We start from the raw sequence: 6,011 nt of genomic DNA, 5'->3' as shown, positions 1-6,011 counted from the left end.
CTAATTCGAGCCAACTTCTTTATTTTCGTAAAATAAAGTAAAAACTGAATTTGTTCCAGGGAACTAAAAGTTAAGTGCTCGGAAATAGTGCAGCACATTCTATTCTTCAAAACGGATATGAAACAAAGGGGAAAGTAAACCAAGTTGAACACCTCTTCCAATGCCAAGTTAATGACTAGTACACTAGCTTCTTCGTAGAGTAAAGTGTCATCACAAACTGCTTGGAAATCCTGAGAAAACAGACTGGACACATTGCAGATTGGAAGTTATTTTGAATACTAGAAGTAAAATAAAACTGCTTGCAATATCATAAAAAAACGTAAAGCTGCACCAAAAATCCAGCCAAGAGCCAGATGGTCTCCTTGGCTTGCCTTTCAGATCGCTTCAGTACGGGTAAGCTTAGACCGCTGCAGAAGCATAATTAGACCGTATTTTGTCAAAATTAGTTTTCACTTACTAGCCCAACATCCTCCCTACTAGCCTTCCACAGCTTGCATTTGGTGACCTGTATGAGAACTACCAGCTTCATTCTCACACCAATTTAGTAGTTTCATCCTCAGACTGAAAAGTTCTGGAGACTAGTGGACCACTCTCGACATTTCTATACATTAAAAAAATCTGCATTAGAAATGCAGACATGCATTATCATGGTCAATGTAATAACTGGGGCATTGCCATTGTATGCTCAAACATGCATTTCAAACTTCACACACCAAAGGAATCAACTAGAAAGTGGCCTTAATTTTACAACCTCACAAGATTATAACCGGTCAAGCTCAAGCCATTTACTACAATAAAGGTTTTTTTTTTTTTAAATAGCAGCTTTAGAAATATGCAACCAGCACTTTATTGAATCATCCAAGATGACCATTTAAAGGAGAAGGGAGAGACAAAAATAAAAACTCAACTTTTGCCGTCAACGATGCCAGAATTACCAATGGATTCAAATTCCTCTACACCCGGAAAAGGCTTCTCTTATTTCGATTAACTGCATTTTCCTCCAGCTTAATTGTATAGTTGCTCCTGCGAAAGATAATCTGATCACTAAAACGTATCATTTAAATGACGAGGAAAACCTTGAATCTTCTGGCTGCATAGGGTCTGGTCTATTCGGGTGAAGGTGTGCAACCTGAGAAGGAAAAAAAGCCACCAACAGTTGCCCCAAACATCCGTGCCCGCCAATAAATACGGTGGTTGCCTATATGCATGCATCTACACAGATTAGCTCCAAAGAACGATATAGTACAAAGCAGTCTGAGAAACACTAGTTACTACAGTATAGAAAAGTACACCAAAGCTCATTTGCCTGCTCAGCATGTTGGACGACATCTATAAAAAGACAACTCACTCGAAGTTTACACAAAAAAAAAATTAGATTTAAATAAGTTACATTTAAAATATTAAAAAGGCAAGTGGTCTTTTACTGAGACATACACTCTTATTGAATCGGGAACTAAATACTGGATGAGCACCGACCCACAAGAACGCTGTTATATGCGCTTCACCATTTATGGACTCACTTATGAGTAGTGACACAAATGTAGATACATAGAGTGCCTAGATCTTGCTGAGTTGATTACCCAATCAACTACCAGGGAAATAAGCTTCCTCCCAAGTCAGATATGCTCCAGCCACACTAAGTTTCCAGGTCCATAACTCTGAAAAGACAAGTAAACAGATTCAATACCACCCCACCCCTCCCAATCAAAAGTAGCGTCTAAAGTTTTAAAAACATACCACATGACGATATCCATAAGTAGTTAGTGGTAGAGAATATGCGGTCATAAGAAACTCGCTGATCATAAATACCCTGTCTGTCCCTTGTAGCACTCTTTGGAAATAAAAAACAAAAGATGGGTGTTCGTCTGCAGAAATAAGGATAGTTAGACCCATCCCACCCACAAATTAATTTAATGCACATTAAATCACTATAGTCTGCGAAGTCAGCATTCACATACTTCCAAAATCAACTACCAATGCATTCACAAAAAGAGCAGAAGCGCAGGTACCTACCCACTTCGTCCCCATTTCAATGAGGTACCAATAGGACTTGGATCATTTCAAGTATTAACAAGATTAACCTTTTTCCGCAGAACCAGTTACCATTAGAACCCAGGACGTCAAATAGGAACCGAAGTTCAAAGCATACCATACAAAATACAGGTAAGACGTTTACGGGGGAGATCCAAGAGCAGACAATGTTGAGAAACAGCCAATGTTGAGAAACAGCAGCTAGTTCGCGTGCCTTCGTGGTGATCTGCCCGGATACTGCACTCATTGCTCCCGATCTAGGATTAATCTGAAACAGTCAACAAGTTATTGCGCCCCCCCCCTCCCCCTTTAAGACCACAATCACTGTCTACATTCCTTCAGGTTCTCCTCACCATTCTTCGTCCTTTTAATCCAATAATCACTCGCGTTCAACTCAAATAGCAAGCGTTCCTCCACATGAAATTTGCAACAAGTGACCTGCTGTCAAATATTGTATGGTAAAACATGGATCTAAAGAGATCACCGCTTTTGCCAACTCTTCCATTACAGTGCATAAAATAACCTGGGTCGTTCTCGTAGGTCACTATTCCCATGAAGTTTAGTGAGAGAATGATTAGACCCATGTCCTTCAACTATATTAAATGTGCCCAGGAAAAAAGGGGACCCCCTCTTGTAGCAAAAACGTCAAGCTAGAACTAACCAACAAAGGAGCATTACGAACTGTTGCAGGCAGAAGAACTATTGAACTATACTACAACTGCTTTGTTTCGTTTAAAAGGGGCAGCTGTAAGGGAACCACTGCTAGCCTCCTGGAGGAGATGCCACTCTCTATTCAAGCATTTTGTTGGATGCCGATAGATGAAGAAACCGTGATTCTGAAAACCATAGAACCCACTCCATACATTAGTACTATGGGGCAATATTCTTGTTGGCTCTTATTGATCCCAAAAGAAAACACCTTTCATTACGCCCAAGAGCCTTCCAACGATGGAAAAGAAATGCAGGACTTTAACTGGGATGAAAAGAAAGGAAAACGAGATGGGGGGGGGGGTCACAGGGGCTGGCAGATCTTGAAGGGGCAGGGCCGATTTAATTAAGGGTGTGGCTTAAAACACTCGAGCTAAAAATCTTATGTCCCTCCAGTCTGGCATTTTGCTGCTTCTATCGTTGAGCCCAGATATGAACAATTGTTACTTACCTGTAAACAGGTGGTTCTCCAGTATTGGTGTCTTTCATAGATTCACATGCTTGAATATTCCCCGTCGTCGGAGTGGGAGTCCCACGGTAAATAAAATAGCAATATATACATATATATATGTAGTAAAATATATACATAAGTAATCATATAATTAGTGCATATAGGTGTAAAACACACATAGTGTACCTATAAGAGAAAAACTCCATAGGAATACAATGGAGAGAGACAAAAGACCTTTGTAGTCTATCTCTGTCATTATGTAAGTCCGAACTCCAGCCAATCAGGCGTCAGCCCCTCTCTAGAACCTTCTCCTCAGAGCTTCTCACCTCAGATTTTCGTAGCACAAGAGTGACTGTAAAGTGCATGAGGAGAAGAGAGCCTCTGAAGGGAGGAGGGAGGGTCGCATGTGAATCTATGAAAGACACCAATACTGGAGAACCACCTGTTTACAGGTAAGTAACAATTGTTCTTCTCCAGTATTAGGGTGTCTTTCATAGATTCACATGCTTGAATATAGAATAGCTAGCAGTAACAATCACCATTGTTTCCATGCCAAATAGATTCAACATATATAGATAATCAATCTTCTTATGCATAAAAACAGTATTGAACAACTGTAACATTGTAAATGCATAATATATATGGAAACAATATGGAGGCGGGAGGAAGAGGCTCACCTTACTTAAAAAGATTGCGCAGCACTGCCTGTCCCACCGCAGCATCCTCCTCGCTTAAAGTTGCTAAGCAGTAGTGCTTAGTAAACGTGTGTCTGGTCGACCACGTAGCTGCTCTGCAGATGTGTTGCAAAGATACTCCAGCAAATAAGGCAGTAGATGATGACACTGCCCTAGTGGAGTGTGCCCTCACTGGAGACTGCAGAGGTTTATTTGCCCTTTGGTGGCAGAAGACAATAGCTGCCGAGATCCAGCGTGCAATCGTTGGTTTAGTAACCTGACGTCCTTTATGACAGCGTCCATAAGCTATAAAAAGTTGATCGGATTTCCTGAAAGAAGCTGTCTTACTGATGTAGAACTTAAGACACCGCTTGACGTCCAAAGAATGTAATCTTTGTTCTGCAGGTGTCTGAGGATTGGCAAAAAAGGTCTTTAATATTACTGGCTCATTAATGTGAAAGTCAGTAGGCACCTTGGGTAGAAATGATGGATTGGTGCGTAACACTGCAGCATCCGGTTTGAACTGCAGGAACGGAGGTTTGATGGTAAAAGCATGGATGTCACTGACACGACGAGAAGACGTTAGTGCCAGAAGTAGAGCTACTTTCCAAGTGAGATATTTTAGGTCGGCCTTGTGAATGGGCTCAAACGGAGGTCTCATCAATTGTGCCAACACAACGTTGAGGTGCCACAACGGAGGAGGACGCCGAACTGGCGGAAATTTCCGGAATAGGCCCTTAAAGAATTGGCGGATTATTCTTGAGGAACAAAGGGAACTTGATCCATCTTGCCGGAAACGGGAAATGGCTGCTAGAAAAACCCTTAGGGTTGCATGCGACAGTCCAGAACTGGCTAGGTGCAAGAAGAATGGTAGCAATTGCTCTGCCGTGGAATGTATCGGATGAACTCCGTTAGCAGCACACCAATGGCAGAATCGTTTCCATTTAAACTTGTACGTTCTGATTGTAGAAGGTGCTCTAGCCTGGGCCAAAATATCCCTACAATCCTGGGGGATGTCTAGGTGGGCGAACTCATGGTGTTCAGGTTCCATGCTGATAAGCTCAGTGAGGAGGGATTTGGATGACAAATTCTCCCTTCGCTCATGGTAAGCAGATCCGTCCGATGTTGCAGGAGGATTGGCTGGCATTGGGACAGGAGGAGCAGTTCTGAGAACCACGCTTGCCGTGGCCAGCGCGGGGCTATTAGGATCAGGTGGCAAGGCTGTCTCCTCATCTTCCAAAGAACCCGAGGTATGAGGGGTATTGGAGGAAAGGCGTACGCAAATAGATTGCACCAGTTTATCAAAAGGGCATTCCCTTGTGATTGCTTGTGGGGATGCCAGCTTGCGTAATTTCGGCATTTCCGGTTCTCCGGCGTGGCAAAGAGATCGAGTTGCGGACGGCCCCATAGTTGGAATATCCTCTCTAGAGTGGGTTGGTGTAACTCCCACTCGTGGGTCGACGAGGAGGACCTGCTCAGGGAATCCGCTAGGACATTGGATACTCCTGGCAGGTGGACTGCCGTAAGCAAGATCTGATGACTGAGAGACCAGTCCCAAATTCTTTGAGCTAGCCTGGAGAGACTTGGGGATCTTGTTCCGCCCTGTTTGTTGACATAGTGCATACAGGTTGTGTTGTCTGTCTGTATTAGCACTGACTCTCCTTGGAGCAAAGGCAGAAACGATTTTAGAGCCAGAAAAATCGCCATGAGCTCCAACCTGTTGATGTGCCAAGATCTTTGATGTGTGGACCATCTTCCCTTCACAGAGAGATCCTCCAAATGAGCGCCCCATCCTTCCAATGAGGCGTCTGTTGTGAGTGTTCTGTCCGGTGGCAGCGACAGAAAGGACATGCCTTCCGTCAAGTTGGCTGGAATTGCCCACCATGCGAGTGCTGACTTTATCTGATCTGTGACACATATCATGTCGTGGAAAGATCCCGTTACCTGACGCCACTGAGCATCCAGAGCTTCCTGGATAGGACGTGTCCTCAGCCGGCAATGAGGGATCAAGGCAATGGATGATGACGCCATCCCCAGAAATGATTTCAATAGTCTCACAGAAACTGACTCTCTTGATCTGATCAGAGCCACCAGTCGCAGCATCTTTTTGAGACGCTCCTGGGAGAGGAATGCCTTCGCCGACACAG

The 6,011-nt window shown here is 43.5% G+C and overlaps 1 long non-coding RNA gene across 1 annotated transcript; it reads right to left on the bottom strand.

Moving 5' to 3' along the window:
* Nucleotides 1-269: 269 nt before the first annotated feature.
* On the bottom strand, nucleotides 270-3,174 carry LOC146798243 (uncharacterized). Its single transcript, XR_014968651.1, has 2 exons — nucleotides 1,521-3,174; nucleotides 270-1,129 (listed from the first exon to the last, which is right to left on the bottom strand). It is a non-coding gene; the product is annotated as an uncharacterized LOC146798243 (long non-coding RNA).
* Between the last annotated feature and the right edge of the window lie 2,837 nt (nucleotides 3,175-6,011).

Source organism: Triturus cristatus, chromosome 9 (assembly GCF_964204655.1).
Source record: "Triturus cristatus chromosome 9, aTriCri1.1, whole genome shotgun sequence".
Taxonomy (NCBI): domain Eukaryota; kingdom Metazoa; phylum Chordata; class Amphibia; order Caudata; family Salamandridae; genus Triturus; species Triturus cristatus.
The sequence above is the reverse complement of the archived record's forward strand: the minus strand, read 5'-3'. Positions and strand labels throughout refer to the sequence as shown.